The sequence below is a fragment of the Nicotiana tabacum genome, chromosome 6 (genome assembly GCF_000715075.1).
Source record: "Nicotiana tabacum cultivar K326 chromosome 6, ASM71507v2, whole genome shotgun sequence".
Taxonomy (NCBI): domain Eukaryota; kingdom Viridiplantae; phylum Streptophyta; class Magnoliopsida; order Solanales; family Solanaceae; genus Nicotiana; species Nicotiana tabacum.
Window position 1 is genome coordinate 203195625 of NC_134085.1, and position 27854 is coordinate 203223478.

Genomic DNA, 27854 nt, shown 5'->3' on the forward strand with positions numbered 1-27854 from the left:
TCATCACAGATAACGGTGCTAATCTCAATAGTCACCTGATGAAAGAGGTATGTTAAAAATTTAAGATTGCGCATCCCAATTCCACCCCATATCGTTCTAAGGCGAATGGAGCAGTCGAGACAGCTAACAAGAACATAAAGAAAATACTTCGAAAAATGGTGGAGGGTTCTAGGCAGTGGCATGAAAAGCTGCCGTTTGCATTGCTGGGTTATCGCACTACTGTTCGTACTTCAGTGGGGGCAACTCCCTATTTGTTGGTGTATGGAACAGAAGCAGCGATACCCGCAGAAGTGGAAATTCCATCACTTCGAATTGTTGCAGAGGCTGAGATCGATGATAAGGAGTGGGTCAAAACCCGCTTGGAACAATTGAGTTTGATCGATGAGAAGAGACTGGCAGCAGTGTATCATGTCCAGTTGTATCAACAGAGAATGGCAAGAGCATACAATAAGAAGGTGCGTCCACGGAAGTTTGAAGTGGGTCAGTTAGTATTGAAACGCATTCTTCCTCATCAGGTTGAAGCAAAAGGAAAATTCGCCCCAAATTGGCAGGGGCCGTTCGTTGTAACTAGAGTGTAATGGTGCATTGTATTTGACAGATGTAGAAGGCAAATGTGTAGAAATGGCTATCAATTCCGATGCAATCAAGAGATACTATGTATGATTTCTTTCTTTGATTGTACTTGTTTGTATTTGGCATGTCTTGAATATTGAAATGACGAAGGCATTTTGTTCTGCTATCTAAACATTTTATCCCTTGTCACCCCTTTTGAGCCTTATTTATTCTCTTTCATACCCCTCTTTCGGAATCAATAACAAATATCAGAAACACAAGCGTAAAAGATAAGTAAAGGAAGGAGAGAAAAATAGAAAGAAAAGAAAAGAGAAAGAAAGAATGAAAAGAGAAAGAAAGAATGAAAAGAGAAAGAAAAGAATGAAAAGGAAAAAGAGAGGAAGAAAAACAACAAAAGGGAAAAAGAAAGCAAAAGAGAGAGTAAAGAAAGAGAAAAAGAAAAATCACAACAACAAAGTAATTTCTATGACATGAACTACGTTCGACCTAATTCTTTTTAAGGATACGTAGGCAGCCTCATGGTTCGGTCTCATCAAAACAAAAATCCAAAAGTTCCCAAGCAAGAAACTGGGGCAGAAGTTGTGGTTGTTGTAAGAAATCTGGTTCCGAAAGTTGTAATTTTGAACCCATGATGAGTTGTTTTGAGACTTTTTATACCCTTTCTTTCTAACTCCATCCAAAAGCCCACATTATGGTCCAAAGAAAGACCTTCCGATAAGTCTTCAAGAAATGCCAAGGCGAGCAAGTAGCGGTGATTCATATCAGGGGCAACATTCTGGTCCAAAGAGGGAAAATAAATGGTAAAAATGAGAGAGTCTTATTGGTGAAAACCCTCATGGGCACCGTAAGGCGACGGGAGCTGAGAGAAATCAAAAAATGAGAGTCTTATTGGTGAAAACCCTCACGGGCACCTTAAGGCGAAAGTGAGTTGACAGATGAACGAATGAGAGAGGTCTGCTGGTGAAAACTTTTCAAGGCACCGCAGGATGAACAAGGTCGAGATTTGGACGAAGAAATCAGGTTATGGAAATTCCGGGACAACAAAATATGACAACTGGAAATTGATTGGTTGGACAGATTGGGCCGATTAATCCAAAATGCATGTCATGATCATTGGTGCCAGCAGCTCCATCCAGATAAGTCCTTTTTCTTTTTCCTCTTCAAATAGTCTTCCAGTTTTGGATTTTCTTATCCTTAACTCTGAAAGTCATTGCATTTCATTTCTTTCGAGTTTATTTCTCTAAGATGTTCCCAATGTAAGTTCTGTTTAAGAAAATAAGAAGGAATTTCAATGTTCACTACCAGCTTCAAGATTGCGAAGCACAGTGCGGCCAGAGCATACCAAAGATAGCATGATGTAAAGTGTGGTGAAGTGCCAGCAAAGTTCCATCGGCAAAATAATTTAGTAATTTCATGGGAAATGCAGAGGCTCAGCTAAAGAGGTCAGAAATGTGAAACAATGGTTCGGGTATAGAACATTCGGGTCATCCAAAGTCATGGGGGTGTTGAAAGTCAGTCGGAAAGTCAAACAGTTTAGGGTCAGTCCGGGGAAGCTAGTCAAAACAAAATAATGCAGCGGAAAGACCTCCAACAAAGAATGCCATCAACTAACCACCACATTTTTAAATGGACGAATTTTTCTCTAATTAAACAGGGGCAGGAAATGTCGGCTGTTTCGGAGAAACCCTCCATGGAGAAAGGCAAACACCAAACAGGTTTGATTTTTGATTTTCAGGACCCTCCTGGAAAATGGGACCTAGTTCAAAGTTCAGAAATAGCATAATCTAGCATAAATGTATCCCAAGATTTAGCAATAATGGGAGTAGTTTAAAGATCCTCTTAGATAGCAAGATTTAGCAAAAGTTACACTTGTAGAAGATATAACTTAGATTTAAAATTGCCGTTTAGTTAAGAGTTGTCAGGATCCCCCTGAATAATGTGACCTAGATTTCAAATTCTTGGTAATATTTGGTAATATGATTCAGTTTAACACTCACATATGTGCCCAGTTGCCAAACTGGGGCAAAAAAAATTTCTTTGTTTTGTCTATTTTTTGTTGAAATCAGGTACTCGCTTGGAGAATAGGGAGAAGCAGTTCAAGTCTAACAGCAGAAAAATTTCCTCTGTTTTGTCATTTTGATTGAAATCAAAAGCCCAACTAGAGAGTGGGGAATATGTTTCAAGTTTAGTAGTTAGGAGCCCGCCTGAAGAGCAGGGAATACATTTCAAGTTAGCAGTCAGGAGCCCACCTGGAGAGCAGGAAATACATTTCAAGTTTAGTAGTCAGGAGCCCGCCTGGAGAGAAGGGAATATGTTTCAAGTTTAGTAGTCAGGAGCCCACCTGGAGAGCAGGGAATACATTTCAAGTTAGCAGTTAGGAGCCCGCCTGGAGAGCAGAAATGTAGTCAGGAGCCCTCCTGGAGAGCAGGGAATACATTTCAAGTTAGCAGTCAAGCGTCCATCTAGAGAGAAGAAAAAACATCTCAAAGTGCAGTTGGCAGTCAGGCATCCACCTGGAGAAATGGAAAACATCTCAGATTACAATTCAAGGCGGCAACAAAGGGATTCCATCGGGAGAATACAAGTTAACAAGGGAATCTTGTAACTCGTAGCTGATAGGCTTAGTTAGTCTTTTTCATTTTTGATTTTGATGTAACATCAGGACCGCAGACCGGAACCTCGGCGGAACGGCACCTCGACCGGTTCTTCGCCTCGGCATACTCCATCATCTCACTCACCTTTGAACTACAAGTGGCCTGATTCCTTTATAGCCAAGGATATGTAGGCAGCTCAGATACCAGGGCTCGGTCACATTCCCTTTTCCTCTTAGTTTTAGTCTCTCCAAATAAGGGTCGGGTCAAAAAAACTTGTCTAGTCGTTCTTTTTCTAAAAACTCTTCGCGTTTCTAGTCAAAGAGGGGCAGCTGTAGACATGTGATTTTTGACCCTCCCCAAGATTTTTTATATTTTAGCACGTAAATATTTAATTTAGGCGTGATATCTTTATTTCAACTAATTTTGATTCTTTTACTTTATTTCGTCACAAAAAATGAAAATTACAAAAAATATTTTAGTTTACGTATCTTTCATAAATTTAAATAAATAAATGCAAAAAATAGTACCTTATTTTTATATTTATATAATCTTGCAAAATACCAAAAAATATATAATAGTTTCATGTTTTAATATAGTTTAGTTTAATTAATTAAAATTAGTTTTTGCATTGTATAGTATTTTTATCTTTTATTAAATGGGGTTAACTAATGTGTTAGGCCACAATTTTAGGAGTCTTAGAGCCCATTTTTTTAACCCAATTCGGATCAGCCCATTAAGCCCAATACCCAATACCCATTAAGCTAATCCTAGGGACCTTTCTAGACTTTTCTTTGGAACAAAAAAAATAAATAAAAAGACCCTAAGGACCCAAGAGCAAATACACAAAATGTAAACCTAGACTCTAGACCTATAAGACCCTAAAGCTAAAAAGACACTGAAAAAAGAGAAAAAGAGGGAATCAGCTGACAAAAAGCAGTAGCCGCCTACCACCAAAAAAGGATCAGCGGCAAACTTGCATAAAAAGAACGGAGAGGCAGACTTGAGAAAAAGGGATTAGGATTCTTTTCATTTCTTAAATTTCGGTTCTATCTTTTAGAAAAAACAAGTCAAAGAATTTTTTTTTCTTTATGGCTTAATCTCTGCTTCAAATTCAAAAAAAAATACAGATCTTTCACATTCCGGGTGTTTAAAAATGGAGTTCGGTTGAGCCGATGTTTCAAGTCGATTTGAGTTCTATTCAAAGTCTGTTTAAGGTCCTGGACCCCGATTCCCGTTGCTGAACTCGGTAGTTGTATATTGAGAATTTAGTTCTTGTATTCACGAAAGGAGTCAATGTACAAACTGGAGAAGAAGTTGATGTGAAGCTAGTGAGTATGTTTATTAGAATTAAAATTAAGGATGTTGATTTAGCTGAAGCTAGAAACTCAGTACATTATTGTGGTGTCAATTGTTTTAAGATTGAGCTTTCACTAGAGCTAAATAAAACTAAAATTGGAGTATATTACTTTTGTGGTAAGCAGTATTTCAACTTTCTAGGCAAAACCATTACATATAGTCCCTCGTTAATTGGAGTATAATATTTCTAGTATAGAAGTTGTTGAATTCAGATGCAGGCTAAAAGACGTACTAAATATTTCTTTTAATTATGTTCTGTTATTAGTTCAACTAAGTGGAGGCATCCATTTTTTGCGTAGTAAATGTTCTGTGTGTTTGTTTGATTAGATAATTATTAGTGTAGTGTTAAACTTTGCTAAAAATATAGTAATGTTACAGTTGAATTCCCTTGAAGGTTTCAAATGCTGGTTTATTGCTTAATCGGTTGTTAATTAGCCGTTTAGTTGTTCATGGTTCCAATATTTATGTATTTCAATAAAAGCTTGTAAGCGATTAATAAATGATTACAACTACGGGTACGGTTCCCGTGACGTGGTTGTGATACTTAGTTTTTTTAGATATAAGTAGGAGTGTTAAAGTCTGCCTTAGCTAAATACAATTCTTTTCATAAAATAATTTGAGGTGTGCCGTGCCAAATAAAATCTCAAAACGCATGGCCCTCACTTAATTAATTTTAATCCTAAGAAATCGAGGCGTGCCATTTAGTTGAATTTTCCATGGCCCTCGCAAACTTGAAAGGGCGTAGTTGCTTTAGGCGCGCTATTTAAATTAATTTCCTTAAACTCGGGTGTGCATTTATGTGACCCAAATCCAAATCTCAACAACGTTAGATAAAATGTGTCGTAGACCGCGGGTGCATTTATGTGACGTGGTTCAAGACGCATTTTAGATTAGTTTGAATCTTTCCTAAAAATAACTAAATAAAAGCGGTTATAAAGTTAAAATTGAACCATAGGTTAAAACATGTTTTAAAATCAAGTAAATAGGCCAATTATAACAGTTGAGTGACCGTGCTAGAACCACGAAACTCGGGAATGCCTAATACCTTCTCCCGGGTTAACAGAATTCCTTACCCGGATTTCTGGTTCGCGGACTGTAATACAGAGTCAATCCTTTCCTCGATTCGGGATTTGAACCGATGTCTTGGGATACCATAAATCTCCCAAGTGGCGACTCTGAATCTTTTAATAATAAATCACGTTTCGATTGTCAGTTTAAGTTGGAAAAAACTCCCTAATACCTTCGGGTGTAAGAAAAAGGAGGTGTGACATGTGTCTGTATATAGCATATGGCCTTCCATATATAAAAGAGAGATATCAACACTGTGAACTTGAGGATCGCTCTGTGACTCTACGTCTACCTAGAGTTATAGATGTATATATGATGAAAGCTTTGCGTTGCTAAGTGTTGACTCGAGGGCTTCAAACTATGTGAGCCAAACAGTTCGTGTGCCACGTGTGAGAGTTCTCCGTGTAAATAATTCTTGTGTTTGCTTCTGCCATCTAGAACTTGACCGGTTGGTTTTCGATGCGTATAATAATTACATTTGGTTGGAGAAATGACCTTAGGCAGTCTTTGTGATTTTTGGGAAACCAGTTAGCCTTTCAAGCCACCCATTGTACAGATAGTATCACTAGTCACTCCATTTGAGTTTTTAACCTTTTCTTTGGCTACCTCATTACAAACCTTCCCTTTGTTTTGTGAAATAATTCCTTCTTTTGAACCCGTCCCTCCTTGAGCATTAAGAATGAGGCTAAAAGCCTAACCGGAAATTGGAAAGGTGGTGCAATGAGTGTAGAAAAGTGTACCTCAAAATTTGGAACTACTCAAGCTCCTAAAGCAAAGTAAAAAAAACAAAAAAAAAGAGAAGAGTATAAGAGTGTAAGTGTTTGTACATAAGGAGCCTTGAAGAGAATAAAAGAGGTAGTTGAGGTGGCTAAATGGTGGAAAAGTTGATACGAATAAAGGCTTTGTGGTTTGAAAAGAAGCAAAGAGCACAAGAAAGAAAAATGTGATTAGTGTTCGAGGAGGGTATAGTCACTTGTACCAAATGCTTATCCGACCCTTCCCTAAACCTACATTACAAGCTTAAGAAGTCCTTATGGGATCTCCAACCGAACGTTCTTAGAATAAAGCGATGAATTAAAATAAGGGCAAGCCTATGGTATGGTATGTTGTAATACTTGAAACTCTTTCTGAGAGTGAGTGTATTTGTGAATTCATCCCTTTTTCTTGTCATCGTAAATATTGTGATTTTGGGACTTTCTTTCTAGTGAGGGCACATGAACTGTTGCACTCGGCTGAGGGTAGCATTTTGTCACATTGTCTGAGGCTCAAAGTTAACAAGTTGATTAGTTTTCCTTGTATATATTGATGGTTCAGGAAGGGTAAAACACCCAAAGATGCATGCTTGAAATACTAACAACAAACACCGTCCATGGTCACTACTGTTTTATGTCTTGTAGATGGAGTCTAGAATAGGATAGTGTTGTCTTAGTTGCTTGAGGACAAGTAAGAGTTTAAGTTGGGGGTGTTGATGTGCTGAAGAATTTCGGCACATTTGATACTAATTGCTTAGATTTTAGCTTGTTTTAAATACAATTTCCTTGTATACTTATGTTATTTTAGTGTTTTTGCAGTGTGTAAGGCTTAAAGACCTCAGAGCATGAAAAGGAGTCCAAAAAGCCACAAAAAGATAAGAAAAGAGCAAAAAGGCATCGCAATTGACACTATGCTATCGCAAAACCCATATGTGAGCCGCAGATGTCACACTGAGATCGCAAACCAAAACAGTCTTCTGAGCAAAGTTCAACGTCAAAAATACGATCCAGTCTGCGATCGCATAACGTGTCTGCAAGCCGCATAATGGACCACAGACTAAACATGAAGGCTACTGAAGGAAGCAAATGCGACACAAAATGCGGTCGCATTACCACAATGCGGACCACAAACCATGAATGTGATGGAGGCCTGTAAACTAGGGTTCTGAAGTGCGATAGGCTTGACGAGAATGTGGACCGCATGTTTGTTATGCAACAGAAATGCGGTCGCATATTTGATCGGAAAGGGTATTTTTGTCCGTTCTCTGTCCCGAATTTTGGCCCTCTATAAATTGATTTATTGGGGTTTTGTGAGCAGCATCTGGTCTGACTTTGAAGCTACAATACAAGGCATTAATATTCCTCTCTTTTGGAAGCTTTTGGGTCAAGAATCTTTCACTCTGTAAGCTTTATGGCATTAAATAGTGTCTTCCTTTTGTATTTTAGCATGTGTAGCTAACTTTAAATACTAAGGTTGTGGACTCTAAATGGGTGTTATGTTAATGGGTGTTTAACATTGAATATATATATAATGGTTGGTTGATATTTATTTACTTCTCATTCTTCATTTATGTTGGTGGTTGCAAACATTAACAAGTGTCATTAAATTCTTGCTTTGTTTGGGAAAGTGGGTTGGAATTTAGAAAAATTAAATATCAAAGACTCAAGGCTTTAAACCTTGTTTAATAGAATCGCTTAGGAATAAGTGGGTTTTATTTGGCATATATTGATTGTTCTTAATTGCAACTCTTTTATATGTGGAAAAAATCATAAAGAGGAAATACTACCCAACTATTGAAAAATATTGGGTAGACATTTAGACATCATTTGCATATCAAAAGGACCTTTCATTAGAAATATATCATATTAACACCGATAGCATTACACTTCATTAAAGGGAATACAACCTTGGTTTCTTTAATTAAATTATTTACATTTTCAATATTTCAACTAGCTGTTACTTTAAATCAAACTCAACTCATACTCTTGTTACAATTAATTCATACTCTTGTTACCGTTAACTGGATAGAACTACAACTTTAGTCGAGCAACACACTAATCGAGTAGCCTTTTCACACCTATTCCTTGTGGGATTCGACCCCAACCTTGTTGGGTTATTATATTTGACACCGACCGCCTTACACTATTTATTAAAGTGTAATTTGAGCGTATCAAGTTCCAATTGTTACATAATCACCCACAAAATAAAACAACAAAAAGGTACCAGCCATTAAAACATATCTAAACACAGGAAACCAAAACAGAGAATAGACACTTTGAACTTGATACTTTGAAGGGAACGACTTTAAGGAGCACTAGAAGGGGAGCATTGGATGTAGAGGAAGAGGCAAGGGTTCTAAGGAGGATGTCCATTCGAGCATTTGCTGACACCTGCTCGGTAAGAAACCTCTCCTTCAGGTCCTTGACCTATTTCCTGAGATCAACATTTTTCTTGGTTAGACGGGCAACCTCTATGCTTTGTGAACTGCTGAAACTAGGTGCCCTAAGCCTGAGTGAGATGAACTTCGAGAATGGCATTCCTTGCCTTCAGCTTCCTTATCTCTTCGGTGGCAGTGTTCTGAGCTTCAATCAATTGAGAGATAGTGGAAGTGCTGCCAACCCCCCTTTCTTTTCGATGCACTCACACTCTTCTAAGGTGGACTTGGAGAAGGTTTTCTTGCAAGTACCCACTTTAGCCTTTCCTAAAGGGACTTTAAAGAATTCAAATACTTTAGTAAGTAGGAACCCGTAAGGCAACCCAAGATTACCATCCTTAAAATCTGCCATTTTCTTCATATGCTCTAACATGAGACCACGCATGTTTATAGTAGTGTAGGCATCCGGTTCTTCCATGAGAAACAAATCTACTCTTGACATAATGGAATGTCTTTCTACGCGTGGGAGCAGAACTTTGTTCACCATTTCAATCATCAGTTGATACACCGAAAGGAAGGCCTTCTTGTGTACTCGTTCCCCTTGTTGCACTACATTATCCTTCAAGATGGCATTTCTGATGTTTGGAGAACAAGTCCCCTCAATGGAGGATATGCCACCAGTAGGCACCCCCAAAATTCCCATTACAGCCTTATTGCCACGACCCCAAATACCTCGGTTGTGATGGCGCCTATCACTGTACTAGGCAAGCCAATCCAACATTTACCACATCGAATTATTTTTATAAAATCAATTCCTAAAATTGATTAAGTCTCAAATTATTCGTATGTAATATATAAATCAACAGAAATATGTGAAAACTAGTACAAAATATACTAACACAGCCTGAATTCGGTGTCACTAGTCATGAGCCTCTAAATAAAACCAAAACAATGTCTGAATAATACAAAATAGTCTGAAATAACAAAATACTAAGATAGGAAGGATGAAGGCAGGGCTGCAAATGACGTGTAGCTAGCTTGCGATCTCTAGGTACGACTATGAGAGTGTTGGAAGCTCTCGCTCTAATGCTCGGGCACATGGATTTGCACACAAGGTGCAGGTAGTAACGTGAGTATGCCAACCTAGTAAGTAACTAAGTAAATAAAGTCTGAGTGCAGTGACGAACATTTAAAATCATATAAGAAATCTCCACAGAAATATCAAGTCAAAATCTGAAGTACAATAGCCAGTTATCTCATAAAAAAACACCAGTTTCAATTAAAAATCCTTTGAAAAACATTTATTCAACATCTTTCAACAGAGGCTCAATATAAAAGAAGAGTGAAAGCAGTAAAAATGTCATAAACAAGCCCCTCGGTCAAGGTATCACTCATAAGTATAGCCTCACGAGCAAGCCTCTCAGTTACTCGTGACTCAACTCTCGTCAATCAGTACTAACACTCAGCACTCCGGTTCCATAGATATCTCATAATAATAATAATAATCGTTGCGGTGTGCAGCCCGATCCATAGTTTATAGTTGACTACACTCACTAGGGGTGTGCAGACTCCGGAGGGGCTCCTACAGCCCAAGAGTCATATTGTTGCGGCATGCAGCCCGATCCAATATTTATTGTTGCGGCGTGCAGCCCGATCCATATGTCTATCGCTGCGGCGTGCAGCCCGATCAATATATAATATCGTTGTGACGTGCAGTCCAATCCATTACATATATATATAATCCTCACCATTAGGTCCTCAACCTCTCTCAGTCATTAACCTCACGGCCACTCGGGCATATCAGTGAAAATCAGGGAAACGCAGCCCAACAGTTTTCATATATTAAGAAATAGAGTGATAAAACCGGATTTAAACAATAAACATGTAAAACATGACTGAGGATATGCTTTCAAATCAAATAAAGTGAGGAAAGTAGTAAAAATACCCCTAAGGGTCTAAACAGGTCGGCACAAAGGCCCCAAACATGGCATTCAGCCAAAATTAACAAACCAATTTCTAAAACACGTGGATATCATATAGGGTATATCAAAATATGCAACTATAAAGTCGCCACGGGACGGACCAACTCACAATTCCTACGGGTGCACGCCCACACGCTTTTCACCTAGCATGTGTGTCACCTCATTTATCAAAACAGTACGAAATTTCGGGGTTTCATACCCTCAAGTTAAGATTTACAATGGTTACTTACCTCAAACCGGATGAAATACTACTACGCGACGCCATTGCCTCTCGACTCAACCTCAACTCGCATCGAATCTATCAAATATCAGAATTATAACATCAATATATGCTAAGGTAACGAAGCCAATGCGAAAATAATCAATTTACATCAAGAATCCCGAAATTAGCCAAACTCGAACCTCGGGCCCATGCCTCAGATTTCGATAAAAATCACAAAACTATAATCCTTACTCTCTCACGAGTTCATACATACCAAATACATCAAAATCCGACCACAAATGACCCCTCAATCATCAAATCAAAGTCTCCAATTTCAAACCCTAAACCCCCAATTTTAACCACTATCTTCCATAAATTCCATGTCTAATCAGTAAAATATCACCATAGAATGAGTTTTAGTTCCAAGAATCTTACCTCCACGAAGTTCCCTTGAATTCCCTCTTCAAAATCTCCCAAAAAGCTTCAATCCCAGATAAAAATGGTGAAAAATAGCCCAAATTTTGCGAAGGGGAACTTATATACTTTTTTGCCCAGGGATTCCGCACCTACAGCCCTTTTACCGCTTCTGTGGTACCGCTTCTGCAATCTAACCAACCGCTTCTGCGATTTCCACTTAAAGTCCTGGGACCGCACCTGCACCTCATGACCTACCGCACTTGCGACTTCTGGTACACGAAGAAATTTCCGATGCCACTCCGTTATCCATGGCACCTCCTTCTGGTGGCGAGGAAATGGTAGTTGAGGAAGAGGACAGTTTTCCTACCGTAGAGGAGATACTCCCAAGAAACCTTATGTTCTAGAATGACTTTCATAAAGAACCTGTAGCTTCCCCTGTTTCGGTGGTCTCTAAGACTGAGCGGGCTTACATAAATGGCCTCCGGTCTACGTACAACATTCCTCCCCACGTTGAAATGGTTCCGGATGGGAGGGACTTTTTGGAGGTCCATAGACCGGGATATTGTGCGTTCTACGTATATCTCTTTGTGATCGGTCACACCCTCTCTCTTCTTCCGCTGGTGGAGGAATTCTATCGGTTCTACGAGGTCTGCCCGATGCAGATATCTCCGTATACGTATAAAAATTTCTAGTATTGATGAAGTATGCGGAGTTGGCAGGGTGTGAAGTTGGTCTTCATCACCTTTTACACTTATTTTCCCCGAGTTTTCATAGGGGCAACATGATACACTTGCAGCATTGTGGGACCAGGGGGTTGGTGGTCGAAACAGACGATCGTGTGAGCCGCAAATTTTGGCACAAGTACTTCTTCATTAGAACCGAGCACCTAGTGTCGGACACCGCTGGATTCCCAGAATGGTGGAATCATAACCGTAGGTGTTAGTACTCGTTGTTTACTTTCGTTCTTTCTAATTTGTACTTATTCGTGGCTTTCCTATGTAGTTGTGAGACGTGAACCTCTTCCCATTGTAGGTATAGAGGACTGGGTAGCTCGCGTACTTCCTTATGTAGTGGGGACTCGAGATTGGCCCACTTTCCTCAAACGCTTTGGGCCGAAAAATCCATCCGGTAAGTGTTTCTTTTGCTTTAACCTTTGGCTGTTTGTTGTCGTTTATTGATACGACCTTTTCGTGATGATAGGTCGTAGGGCTTCCACGAAGAAGGACCTAGTCTCGGCATTTCGCCAGGCCATCGCATCAGTAGGGATGTAGTTTGCCCTAGCTGAGTCTGTCCGAGGAGGTCGTGCTCAATCCTTACCGACTAGAGACTCTTCTCATGACGTCATTGCACGGAAGGAGATCTCTTCTTGACCCGTCTATCACCTCACGGATAAGCCCTCTAACGGTGATGAATCACCATCGAGGAAGAGAGGAGGGCAGAGCTAGGGAAGGTCATCGCCACTGATACTGGAAAAAACAGAACTGATGCTTCGAGGGCGGCATCTTTGCTTGGATCAGGCACAGGTGTCATTTTTATGGCGGACGCCATTTTGGCAGGAAAGTCCCCCAGGACCAAAGGAATATATCAAGGCGGGGGATCTGTACGATCCGTCGAGGGTGGCATATCGTCTGTCATTGGAGGAGGCAGAGTTAAGCATGTTGAGGATAACGGTTTGGGTCGGATGTCGACCTAGAAGATGTACGAGCTTATTTGGAGCGTCATACTCACGTAGAAGTAAGGACGGAAGGTCCCGATCGACACATAGTCATTCATGTGGATTATCACTTGTTTGCGAATTGCGAGCAGGCAGCATCAGTGTTTGCCCATTTGTGCGCTGCTTCTGAGAGCACGGTACTTAAGGCGATGAGTGATGCATAGTTATCACGAAGCATCTCCGGCATGGCCCTGCCGGTAGGTGCTTTTCTCTTTTTTCATTTTTGGGTTCGTTTGTATACTTAACCCCTTCCTTGTTTTAAATTTGCTTTGCATACCAGACCCTCCTTATGGAGATTGAGCGCGATCGGCGAGATAGGTGGAAGACGGCCGTTTTTGGGAGGGTAGCCTCCAAATATAATGAATACCATACCAAACATCATGCATTGGCCAATCTCTTCACTCAGGATAATGATTTTCAATTGTTCCGTGACGAGCTCAAGCAGAAGGAGAAACGGTTGGCGCAAAAAATCGAAGAGCTGAAAGAGCGGGATGAAGACCTGATACAGGCGATTTCCTAATGCAGCGAACTTGAGGCGGCTCTTAAGGCCAATTAAGAAGAACTCGAGATGAGTAAGGGGGTGATGGCCTAGAACGTCGACCTTCAAGCGCAGATGGCCGCCTTAACTGTTGAGATTGATAAGAGGGCGGCGGAGGTTGTCGACCTTAGGGGCGAGCTGACCGCTAAGGCTGATGGATTGGCTCATGCTAAAAGAGATAGGGCGGCTGCCATCTCGGAGGTAGCTGCTTTGGAAGATGCCCTTTGTGCTTGTAGATCAGAGCGAGACAAGGAGGCGGAGACGTCTGCGCTTAAGGTAGCGAGGTTTGAGGGACGTATCCGAGATCTGGAGGTGGAGTTATCCGTGTTAAACAAACAAGTTACCACTGTGAAAGCAGAGGATGTGCGACGGTGGTTACAACCCTCTACATCTCATACTTCGGCTGACCCTGTCATGCCATGAGATTTATATGAGATGTGGGTTCATGCCGAAGCTCAACTTGACGTGTATAAGTCTCTTCGTGCCAATAGGAAGGTGTTTGAGGCGGAACTTCGAGAGGTGCATATTAAAGAATGTGCCGCTCGTGAGGCGTGCGGTTATGACCCCAGCACACCTGGCAGAGGACAAGCTCGCCTCTGATTCTTGGTACAATGAGGAGTATGCCACGAGGGATGATGTGGCATAGGACTTGGTTGTATTTGTTTTTGTTTTGCTATTTTTATGAGGGCGTCCTTGAGCCCTTTATAAAACATTCTTGTAATATATCAGTTGTAATTGAACAGTTACTTTTTTGTTGTGTCTCTCTTTTCTTTTGTTACGAGGGGGAGGGGGTCTGGGCTACCCATCCTTGTGTGGTATTTTGCCGTAGGAAATCGCGTCATTTAATAACTCGAACAAGTTTAGTGATTTGGGCGACGTCGAATGTCAAGTAATCTATGTGACATCGATTATTAAATGATTTTCAGCAAGGTCGAACTCTTTATTTGGCGATGGCCTTTGTTATAAGGGTGTTATTTAGAGTTAATGTCGAAATGTTAACCCGTTGTGTTTCGAGCAAAGTCGAACCCTTTCTTTGGTGGTGGCCTTTGCCGTAGGGGTGTTATTTCGAGTTAATGTCGAAATATTAACCTGTTGTGTTTCAAACGAGGTCGAGATATTGTCTTTGGTGACGGCCTTTGCCGTAAGGGTGTTATTTCGAGTAAATGTCGAAATGTTAACCCGTCATGGTTTGATCGAGGTCGAACTCTTTATCTTGGCGATGGCCCTTGACCTTAGGGGTGTTATTTCGAGCTTCTCAAAATGTTAACCCATCGTGGTTTGATCGAGGTCGAACTCTTTATCTTGGCGATGGCCCTTGGCCGTAGGGGTGTTATTTCGAGCTTGTCAAAATGTTAACCTGTCGTGGTTCGATCGAGGTCGAACTCTTTATCTTGGCGATGGCCCTTGGCCGTAGGGGTGTTATTTCGAGCTTGTCAAAATGTTAACCCGTTGTGGTTCGATCGAGGTCGAACTCTTGATTACGAACGGAGATCGATGGAGAGATAAATGTTGAGTAAAATGTTGCTTTATTTCATTTATTGAAGTATTGTACATGTCAGTTTCATACACATTGGAGAAGTTTCCTTGTATCTAGCCCCTTCATTGTTCGGTCTGGAGATATTATCGGCAGGCGGGGCGATGAATTATACTTTGAACTTCAAGACGTTCCCCTCGTTGCCTCGTTAAAAACCTCCCCGAGAAAACCCAATTAGGACAAAACCCGAGTGAGGGAAAAAGAGTACGACTTGGGTGGCGTCGTTTTTTAGAAGTGAAAGTATTTGAGATGGGCGACATTCCAGTTGTTTTGTACTCCCTCCGTTTCATATTAGATGAGGTAGTTTGACTCGGCACGAAGTTTAAGGCAAAAGAAGAAGACTTTTGGAACTTGTGGTCTTAAAAGCTTAAGGGGTAAAAATTTTGTGGGTCCATGACATTTGTGTGGCTATAAAAGCTTATCATTAAGGGTAAATGGGTAAAATGAAAGAGTTTAAAGTTGAATTATTTCCAAATTTAGAAATGTGTCATTTATTTTGGAACATACTAAAAAGGAAAGTACCTCATTTAATATGAAATGGAGGGAGTAGTAGTTTTCCCTCCATTGTTTCTAGTTGGAATGCCCCTTTGCTTGTTCCCGCTATGATTTTATATGGCCCATCCCAATTGGTTCCCAGTTTTCCTTCTTTTGGATTTTTGGTTGCTTGTGTTTTGGCCTTGAGGATGTGGTCCCTGACTTTGAGTGGTCTTATTTTGGCCTTCTTGTTGTAGTACCTTTCTGCTTGTTGTTTTTTAGCTACCGTCCTTACATGAGCCATATCTTTCCATTCTTCTACTTCGTCCAGGTCTTGTATTCTGTTTTTGTCGTTGTTTGGTCCACTCTCATTGGAGTATCTCAGGCTGGGTTCTCCGACCTCAACAGGTATGATGGCGTCAGTTTCGTAGATTAATGAATATGGTGTTTCGTCTGTGCTGGTTTTTGGCGTGGTGCGGTAGGCCCATAATACTTCTGGTAGCATTTCCAGTCATAGCTCTTTGGCGTCCTCAAGCTTTTTCTTTAGTATATTCAATATTGTTTTGTTGGAGGATTATGCCTAACCGTTGCTAGCAGGATGGTATGGCATGGAGAGTATTCGCTTGATGCGCCATTTTTCGAAGAACTCGGTCATTTTTTTTCGATGAACTGAGGCCCATTGTCGCAGCTGATTTCTTTGGGGATGCTGAAGCGGCATATGATATTTTTCCATATAAATGTGATGACTTCTTGTTCGTGTATTTAGGTGAATGCACCTGTTTCCACCCATTTGGAAAAGTAGTTAGTTAAAACTAAAAGGAAGCGTGTTCGACCTTTTGGGAGGGGTCCGACAATGTCCATTCCCCATTTGATAAACGACCATGGTGAAGTGACGGAGTGCAAGAGTTTGCCCGCTTGGTGTATCATTTGTGCGTACTTTTGGCATTGCTCATATTTCTTGACGTAATCCGTTGCTTCCCTTTTCATAGTGGGCCAGTAGTATCCTGCCCGTATGAGGCATCTGACGAGGGCTCGATTTCTTGTATGGGCACCGTAGTGACCTTCGTGTACTTCTTTGAGCACACGCCTTATTTGATTTGGTCCTAGGCATTTAGCAAAAGGGCCGCCGAACGTCCTTTTGTAAAGATCGTGGTTTATGAGGCTATACCTGGCCGCCTGTATTCGAAGCTTTTTGGCTTCCTTTTTGTCTTGCAGAAGTGTTCCTTCCTGCAAATATGTCATGATGCGGTTGCACCAATCCTAAGTTAGATTTATAGAATGTACCTCTACTTAGTCTATTGACGAATGGAGGAGGGTGACCACATTTTCCTTGGTTGTATTTTTGGTTGCTGCTGCTAGTTTAGCGAGGCCATCTGCTTCGATGTTTTGCGCCCGGGGTATTTGATCGAGTCGGCATTCATCGAATTCTGGCAGTAGCTTATGGATTTCTGCACAGTATTTTTGTAGCCTTTGTTCCTTGATTTGGAAAGTCCTACTAACTTGGTTTACGACGAGTTGTGAGTCGCACCTGAGGACGACTCATCGTGCACCATATTTGAGGGCCAATTTCAATCCTGCAAGTACGACCTCATACTTGGCCTCGTTGTTAGTCATATCAGGACACCATATGGACTGACGAATTACTTTCGCCTGTTGGGACTTCAAGTACGAGTCCCAGTCCAGATCCCGACGCATTAGATGCATCGTCGGTGCAGAGGACCCATAGGTCGGGTTGCCCAGGGGGAGTGAGAAGACTTCCTGCTTGACCTCGGGAAATATTTCGGCACTGAAGTCGGCGACGAAGTTAGAGAGTACCTACGACTTTATCGATGTTCGCGGCTGATAGGTTATATCATGCTCGCTCAATTCTGTAGACCATTTGGCCAATCTTCCCGACAACTTGGGTCTATGTAGGATGCTTCTAAGGGGGAAAGTCGTCACCCTTGATATGGGGTGACATTGGAAATACGGTCTAAGCTTTCGTGAAGCTATGACCAATGCCAAAGCCAGTTTTTCGAGGTGGGGATACCTCGTTTCGGCATCAATCAAGGTTTTCTAATATAATAAATCAGGGATTGCATACTTGTGTTCTGCGGACCAGAACTGCGCTTACCGCGACTTCTGAGACGGCCAGGTAGATCAAGAGGCATTTGCCGGGATCTGCCTTAGCGAGTAGTGGTGGAGAAGACAAGTACGTTTTTAGTTTTCTCAGGGCCTCGATGCAATCTGAATTCCACTGGATCCCATTGTCTTTCTTTAGCACGTTAAAAAATTTATGGCATCTGTCGGATCACCGTGAGATGAACCTTGACAGGGCTGTTATCCAGCCCGTCAGTTTTTGTACCTGTTTTTTGCTGGTTAGTATTTCGGGTATTCCTCCAATGGCCTTGATATGGTCTGGATTGACCTCAATGCCTCTTTGTGATACCAAGAAACTAAGGAATTTGCCTGAGGTTATGCCAAAGGCGCACTTCTCGGTATTTAGCTTCATTCCATATCGTCTTAATATGCCAAAGGCCTTTGTAAGGCGGTCAATGTGGTCCTCTTTCCTGTTGGATTTGACCAACACGTCATCGATGTAAACCTCCAACGTTTTGCCGAGTTGGTCTTTAAACATTTTGGTGACCAACCTTTGGTATGTCGCCCTCGCATTCTTTAATCCGAATAACATGACTCTGTAGCAGCATGTTCCCTGATGAGTAATGAACGTGGTTTTCTCCTGGTCTTCCTCCTCCATGAGGATTTGGTTGTAACCTGAATAGGCATCCAAAAAGCTCAGCAGTTCGTGCCCTGCTGTTGCATCTATGTGTTGGTCGATATGGGGCAGTGAAAAAGAGTCTTTCGGGCAGGCCTTGTTTAGTTCCGTGAAATCGACGCACATCTACAATTTTACGTTTTTCTTTTTTACCATGACCATATTCGCGACTCATTGGGGATATTTTGATTCTTGGATAGAATCATTGACGAGTAGCTTATCAACTTCAATGTTGATGACCTCATTTATTGTAGCATTGAACCTTCTCCTTATCTGTCACACCAACGGATATAGCGGGTTGACGTTTAGCTTACGTGTAGCGATATCTTTCGGAATGCCCGGCATATCTGAATGGGAGAAGGCAAACATGTCGGCATTGTTAGTTAAGAATTTATGAAATATACCTAGTTTTGGGAGATTGTGTACGATATAGGCCTTTTTTGTGTTGTCGTTGCTATCTAGTCAGACAGGGTCAAGATCTTCTATGGTCGACTCAGCGGCCTCTACGATATCAGTATCTTTGATAATATCTATTTGCGCCTTGAGTTTGGTTCCCAATGTCGTTAATTGTTATGCCTCCACGTTCGCTCCCTTTAGTTGTTGGGTGTGTGCGCAATCCTGGGCGATGAGATAGCATTCTTGTGCGGTGCGGTGTGGTGCTCGCTCCGGATGCTGAATATACCCCATAGAGTAGGAAACTTGATTACTTGATAGAGACTTGACAAGACGGCTCGCATGACGTGTATCCATGGCCGCCCTATGATGGCGTTGTAGGTTGTGTCTTGGTCCATGACGTGAAACGTTGTTTCAAGGGTGACTCCTCCGACTAGGACAGGTAGCACTATTTCTCCAGAAGTTCGCTCGACTGCATTATTAAAACATGTTAGTGTTATGAAGCGTGTTGCTATTTTATCTTCGAGCCTCATCTGCGCGAGGACTCGAGGATGGATAATACACCTGCCGCTTTTGTTTTCCACCATTATTCTTTTCACATTAGTATCTATAATACGTAAAGTAATGACATCGTAGTGAGGAAAGACAAACCATCGGTATCTGACTTGTCGAAGATGATATTATCATTTGTATGGTACAAGCGGGAGAGGGCAGTTTTGGAGGTCCCTGGGGTTGCTCGCGTCCGCGGGCAAAGTTGGCTCGTCCTCGGTCGCTCATCAATTCTCTCAGGTGTCCCTGATTTAACATTCTCACTACCTCCTACCGCATACCTATACAGTCCTCGATTTTGTGACCTCATTCATGGTGGAATTCGCAGAGGATGTTCGACTTCCGAGTACTTGGATCGGACTTCATTTTTTGCTGCCATTGTACCTTCGTGCCAAGTTTCTCCAGTGCGTACACTATTTTTGAGGGGGAAACACAAAAATTGTGAGCAGATAAGAGTCGAGGCATACCTCTTTCATTTCGTTGTGTTGCGGTATTCCGAGGAGGACCGTCCGTGTTCTGCAGGGGAGGAGGGATGGATGTTGTGACGTAGGGTTGATGTCTATCTCGGCCGAGACGGGGACCCAACTGATCCCTTCGACCGTCATTACGATGATCCTTCCTTGTTTCTACTTGAACTGACGTCAGCCATTGGATCGGGCCATTAAGGTCGTCTTCGTCGGCCCTTACCTCGGCGCAATAGGCATTGTGGATTTCTTCCCAAGTAGTGGGAGGGTATTTCATGAGCCTGCTTAATAGCTTCCTGGTTGCCCTCGACCCATTCCTGCTCAACCCGTTCTGGAAGGCCACTACTGTTATCCCCTCTGATACATTCGGTAGGCTCATTCTCACCATGTTAAACCGAGCTAGGAAGTTATTGAGTCCATGTCGGACGTCTTCCTAACAGCGAATATGTCGTTTATCCTAGCTTCCGCCTTTTTAGCTCCTACATGAGCGGTGACGAACTTGTCCTCCATTTCCTCGAACGTTGTTATTGACCGTGCCGGTAGTTGTGAGTATCGGGTTACGGCTCCCCCTGTTAGGGTTTTGCCGAATTTTTTTAGTAGCACTAATGGTACTTGTTTTTTCGAAGGATCTTTGCCTTTTACAGCTATGACGTAGTGGATGATATGATCTTCTGGGTATGTAGAACCGTCATATATTTTCAGGTATGGTGGCATTTTGAAGGTTTTAGGTATAACGTGGGGGGTTGCTTCATCGTTGTACGGTTGCTCAATGAATCGACCAACGTCTCGTTTTGGTAACAACTTTTGGGCGCCTGGTATTTTATCGACCCTTTCCTGATGCTCCTTCATCTGGTCATGGAGTGCCTTATTCTCATTTTCCATTTCCTCCATTTTCTTGAGAATGGCTGCGAGCGCGTCATTACCTGCGTCAACAGTGGTATGAATGTTACCTACTCGGGGGCGTCTTGTTCGCCAGTGGTTGTGATATCTATGTGTGCAATGTCTCTATTTTCCCTTTGAGCGGGTTTGTCAAGTATGTTGTTCAGAGTGTTTGTTAGCCATTCTTCCAATGGCCTTTTTACCGCCAGTGGTGCCTCTCCTATTGTAGACGTTGAGGCTTCCTTTTCACGCGAAGTAGTTACGCTTTCGCGGGGAGGAGGTGAAGCGTCTCTCCTAGGCATACCGGTTGGTGTCACGTTTTCATTGTTTTCCCTACCGTCTTCGTTGATGGTGTCCAGGATGTTGGTTGTGACACTCACTATCACTTTTAACCTTGCATCTCCTTTTTCCTACCATTGTTATTTTATGCAAAGCTAGGAAAAGATGGCTATCTCATTTTACGATCTATATGAAACTAAAATTTCAACTAAAGAAATCCCCACAGACGGCGCCAAATTATTTGACCAAAATGTGTTAAACCTTTTGACTAAACCAATTAATGATGAGAAGAGGGGTAAATCTTAGTTAAGGATGAATAGCAGTAAATCTTAGTTAAGGATAATAACTGAAGTAGACAAGATGAAAGACAGTAATTAATATATTTGACTGATTAGATACTCATAAATGTAGTGACATTAATGTGCAATGGATCTGAATAAATGTGGCTAACGTAATCAAAAGAAGTTACTACCCAGTTATTGTGATCTTTCGGAGAGTTTCTTCCCCTGACAATAGTGCAGAAAGAAAAAAGGTATCAGACGATTTGGGATCTTGTTAGTATAGAACAACAATGTATGCTTTTTGTTATGCAATCAATGAATAAGGCCACTCTAGTATATTCTTTCAGATAAATCTTTTACAGAGTGTTCTCTTGTCTTTTTTCCCAGGATCCCATCTTCTTTACTAACTCTTCCTCTTTATAGGAGACACTCTCTCAAGAAACCCTAAAAAGTACAACATAAAGAATATTCGAAAAGCATATTCTAACTGTCTCCCTCCAAGTTTAAACTATCATTAATGTCTCATTTCGGCTGACCGCTCTTGGTCGTCGTCCTTTGCCACAACGACCATCAAACATCGTGTTATAGTAGCCTCGTTCCATGCCTTACTTAACAGTTATCGATGTTGCCAAATTTGGACCCATACAGTCATGTTCCTTGATCTATTTCTGACCAGTGTTGCTTCTTTATTTCCTTCATTCTTTGTGATCCTACATCAACTGTAATATATTATTTTTCATCATGGAAATTTATAACTAACAACTATGACTACAAGCGAACAAATAGTACCTGAAAGATCTCAACGGCATTGTATGGGTCGAAATTTGTACGACCACGACCGAAACCAAGTGTAGCAGAGAGCGAGCTCCCTACGATGTTGCTTCTTAAGGATCGTCATGATGAACGACGATCAACAGTGGCTAGAGAACGTACGACGTTTGTAGTCGTGTTAGCATGATAGGAAATAATGGGAATATGCCTCTAGAGTATTCTTTAAGTTGTACTTTTTTCTTTTGAGAGTAAGAAGGGAAATTGTCCCCTATAAAAGGGAACCGAACACTCTATAAAAGGGGGAGATTTTTTGGATCACAATTCTAAAATCTATATACGACTTTTACTTGAAACTGAGAATATCTGTTGCAAAATCCCTCTACATTTAAAGCGATCATATTTACAATTTGTCGTCCTTCTCTGAAATACAGAGAAATATTATTCATTTTGCTCATTCTTAGCATCCTTAAAGCTAGATCTTATTATACTTGGCTAAGATTTACCCCTTCAACTTTCTTAATTGATTTAATCAAAAAGGTTTCAATATCTTTTGGTCAAACAATTTGGCGTCATCTGTGGGGATTTCTTTAGCTAAGATCTTAGTCTCATCTAGACTCTTCAAAGGGATAACCACCTCTTCCTAGCTTTGTGTAAACTAACAATGGCAGGGAAAGGAGATGTCAGACTAAAAGCGATAGTAGGCACCACAACAAGATTGCGCATACACCCACCAACTCAAAGGCCCGAGTGCAGAAGCATAGCAATCAGTAATGTCGGGAGTCATACTTGACGTGCGGACAGATGTTATCAAGGAACCCGACATCGTGGAAGCATCCAAATAAACGATAGAAAATCTTGATCCCGCCTTGTTGGACGGCAAGGACCGCACAAAAAAGGCTTATATCGGGAACAACCTTTCGAAACCAGTTAAGTTTCACAAGATCTTGACTGAACATGCTGATCTGTTTTCCTTTTCCCACGTAGATATGCCAGGCATCCCAAAAGATATCGCCACCTACAAGCTAAATGTCGATCCCCTATATCCGCCGGTGCAGCAAATGAGAAGGAAGTTCAACGCTGCTATCAACGAAGCCGTTAGATGCTCGCGAATGGTTCGGTCCAGGAATCAAAATATCCTCAATGCGTCGCCAATGTGGTCATGGTGAAAAAGAAGAATGGAAAGTGGCGGATGTGTGTAGATTTCACAGATCTAAACAAGGCATGTCCGAAAGATTCTTTTCCATTGCCACACATCGACCAGCTCATCGACGCAACAGCAGGGCACGAGTTGTTAAGCTTCTTAGATGCCTATTTAGGTTACAATCAGATCCTCATGGAAGAAGAAGACCAGGAGAAAACCACTTTCATCACTCACCAGGGAATACACTGCTATAAAGTGATGTTCAAGCTAAAGAATGCGGGGGCGACATATCAGAGATTGGTCACCAAAATGTTCAAAAACCAACTCGGTAGAACAATGGAAGTATACATCGACGATATGCTGGTTAAGTCGAAAAGGAAAGAAGATCATATCGATCATCTGAAGGAGGCCTTCGATATACTAAGACGGTACGGCATGAGGCTGAACCCCGAAAAATGCACCTTCGACGTAAGTTCGGGTAAGTTTCTCGGTTTCCTGGTATCCCAAAGAGGCATTGAGGTCAACCCAGAACAGATTAAGGCAATCGAAGGAATACCCGAAACGTTGACCAGCAAAAAGCAGGTGCAGAAGTTGACAGGACAGATAGCCGCCTTATCAAGGTTCATCTCACGGTCATCGGATAGATGCCACAAATTCTTTAATGTATTAAGGAAAGACAATGGACTTCAATGGAATTCAGAATGTGTCGACGCCCTAAGGAAACTAAAGGCATACTTGTCTTCACCACCCTTACTCACCAAGCAGATCCAGGAGAATGCCTCCTAGTCTACCTGGTTGTGTCTGAAGTTGCGATAAGTGCAGTTCTAGTCCGAAAAGACAAAGGTACGCAATCTCCAATTTACTATATCAGCAAAACCTTAATTGACGCCGAAACGAGGTACCCCCACCTCGAGAAACTGGCCCTAGCATTAGTCATAGCTTCACGAAAGCTTAGACGGTATTTCCAATATCACCCCATAAAGGTAAGAACAACCTTTCCCCTCAGGAATATCCTACACAAACCCGAACTATCGGGAAGGTTGGCCAAGTGGGCCATAGAATTAAGTGAGCATGATATAACATACCAACCGTGAACTGCGATAAAGTCGCAAGTACTCGCCGACTTCGTCGCCGACTTCAGTGCAAAAATATTGCTCGAAGTCGAACAAGAAGCACTTCGCACTTCACATGACCAACCTGACCTCTAGGTCTTCTACACCGATGGCGCGTCCAACGCCTCGGGATCAAGATTGGGACTCGTACTCGAAGTCTCGACGGGCGAAGTGATTCGTCAATCTGTACGATGCCCCAAAATGACTAACAATGAGGCTGAGTATGAGGCCGTAATTGCAGGATTAAAATTGGATCTCAAGTATGGTGCTCGGCGGATCATCCTCAACTGCGACTCGCAGCTCATTGTGAATCAAGTCACTGGGACTTTCCAGATTAAAGAACAAAGATTGCAGAAATACCAAACCGAAATCCACAAACTGCTGCCAGAATTCGACGAATGCCGATTCGACCAAATTCCCCGAGCGCAAAACATTGAAGCAGGTGGTCTCGCCAAACTGGTAGGAGCAACTAAAAACATCACCAAGGAGAACGTGGTCACCCTCATCCACTCATCAATAGACCAAGTCGAGGTACATTCTATAAATATAACTTGGGACTGGCGTAATCACATCATATCATATCTACAGGAAGGAACACTCCCACAAGATAAAAAAGAAGCCAAAAAGCTATGAATACAAGCGGCCAGGTACAGCCTTATTAACCATGACCTTTACAAAAGGACGTTCGGCGGCCCCTTAGCCAAATGCCTTGGACCAAATCAAACAAGGCGTGTGCTTGAAGAGGTACACGAAGGCCACTGCGGCGCCCATATGAGTAATCGGACCCTCGTCGGGTGTCTTATTCGTACAAGATACTACTGGCCCACTATGAAGAAGGAGGTTGCAGAGTACGTTAAGAAATGTGAGCAATGCCAGAAATATGCCCCAATGATACACCAAACGGGAGAACTCCTATATTCCATGACCTCTCCATGGCTATTTATAAAATGGGGGATGGACATCGTCGGGCCCCTCCCAGCAGGGCGAGGTAAGACACGTTTCCTTTTGGTTTTAACTGACTACTTTTCCAAATGGGTGGAGGCAGGTGCATTCGCTCAAATAAGCGAACAAGAAGTCATCACGTTCATCTGGAAAAACATCATATGCCGCTTCGGCATCCCCAAAGAAATCAGTTGCGACAATGGACCCCAGTTCATCGGAAAGAAGACGACTGAATTCTTCGAGAAATGGAACATCAAGCGGATACTCTCCACGCCATATCATCCCACCGACAATGGTCAAGCAGAATCCTCCAATAAAACAATATTAAACATACTAAAGAAAAAGCTTGAAGATTCCAAAGGGTTATGGCTGGAACTGCTACCGGAGGTGCTATGGGCCTACCGCACAACGTCGAAGACCAACATAGGCAAAACGCCATATGCACTAGTCTACGGCACCAATGCAGTCATACCCGTTGAGGTCGGGGAACCCAGCCTGAGATACTCAAATGAGAATAGATCAAGCAACGACAAGAGCAGGTTACAAGACCTAGATGAGGTCGAAGAACGAAGGGTTATGGCACACGTAAGAATGGTGGCCCAAAACAACAAGCAGAAATATATTATAACAAAAAGGCCAAAATACGACAACTCAAAGTCGGGGACTACGTACTAAAAGCCAAAACGCAAGCAGAGAAAGACCCGAATGAAGGGAAATTAGGAACAAACTAGGACGGGCCATATAAAATCACAGTAGCAGCAAGCAAATGAGCATTTCAACTAGAGACAATGGAAGGAAAACTACCACAAAATAACTGGAATGTCGCCCACCTAAAATACTTCCACTTCTGAAAAGAGACGCCGCCCAAGTCGTACTCTTTTTCCCTCACCTGGGTTTTGTCCCAATCGGATTTTCTCGGGGAGGTTTTTAATAATGCGACGAGGAGGGCGCCTCAAGCTGTGAGGTATTGTTCATTGCCCCGCCTGCAGATTACATCTCCAGGCCGAACAATGAAGGGACTAGATATAAGGAATCTCCATTATATGTACAAAACCGACATGTATCGCCATTGTACGAGCAAAGTTGACATGTATCCCCAACATATGAATAAAATCACTCCATTATATACACGAAATCAACACGCGCCTCCAATGGCTAAGGCCATCGACAGAAGAATGGGTTTGACATCATTCGAACCACGACGGGATATTACTTCGGTGCCCGCTCAAAAGTAACATCCCAATGGCTAAGGCCATCGAGAAGGAATGGGTTCGACATCATTCAAACCATGACGGGATATTACTTCGGCACCAGCTCGAAAGTAAAATCTCAATGGCCAAGGCCATCGACAAAGAATGGGTTCGACATCATTCGAACCACGGCGGGAGATTACTTCGGTGCCCACTCGAAAGTAACATCCTAATGGCTAAGGCCATCAACAAAAGAATGGGTTCGACATCATTCGAACCATGGATATTACGTCGGTACCAGCTCAAAAGTAACATCCCAATGGCTAAGGCCATCGACAAAAGAATGGGTTCGACATCATTCGAACCACGACAGGATATTACTTCGGCGCCAGCTCGAAAGTAACATCCCAATGGCTAATTCCATCGACAAAAGAATGGGTTCGACATCATTCGAACCACGGCGGGATATTACTTCGGTACCAGCTCGAAAGTAACATCCCAACGGCTAAGGCCATCGACAAAAGAATGGGTTCGACTCATTCGAACCACGACGGGATATTACTTTCGGTGCTAGCTCTAAAGTAACATCCCAATGGCTAAGGTGACAAACAAATGGGTTCGACATCATTCGAACCACGACGGGATATTACTTCGGCGCCAGCTCGAAAGTAATATCCCTACGACCAAGGCCATTGCTAACAAACATAGTTCTACTAAATGCAATAAGTTTAGCATTTCAACAAAGCTCCAGAGCGACATGATTAAGGCAAAAGCCGCCGTCAAACAAATCAAAGAAAGAAAACGACTCAGAGGTGCATGCCCAAAACGACCTTCATTTATAGCAAATATGTTACAAATATTGATCCTTACAAAGGGTTCAAAAACACCCTTACAAAAATCGCGAAGCAAAAAGCACAAAACAAATACTACACATCATTTCCGATGGCATACACGTCTTCGTACCAAGAGTTGGAGGTAAGTCTGTTCGCATCATCAGAATTAATATCATTTCCATCAGGCGTAAGAGGATCGTACCCGTATGCCTCACGAGCCGCACGAGCCCTAGCACGTACATCCCGAAGTTCCGCTTCAGACGCCCTCCCATAAACATGAAGAGCTTTGTACACATCGAGCTGAGCCTCGGCGTGAACCCACAACTCATATAAATGTCGAGGCACGACAGGATCAGCTAGGGTGTAAGATGTAGAAGGTTGCGACTATCGTCGTACGTCCTTCGCTTTCAAAGAATCCACTTGCTTGTTCAGTGCGGATAGTTCCGCCTCCAACCCTTGAATACGCCTCTCAAGTTCCGTCGTCCTAAGCGGAGATGCCTCCATCTCCTTAGTCCGCTCTAACTTACAAACACGGAGAGTGTCCTCTGAAACCGCCACCTCAAAAACGGCCGCCGCCCTCCCCCTCTCAGCATGGGCCAATCTATCAGCATTCGCACTCAATTCACCCTTAAGCTCGTCGACCTCAGTCATCTTCAGGTCCAGTTCAGCAGTCAAACTGGCTACCT

At 42.2% G+C, this 27854-nt stretch overlaps 1 pseudogene; it reads right to left on the bottom strand.

Annotated features, from left to right (window-relative positions):
- The window catches only part of LOC107811988 (exonuclease 1-like), a 100137-nt pseudogene that overhangs the window by 67609 nt on the left and 4674 nt on the right, over window positions 1-27854 (bottom strand).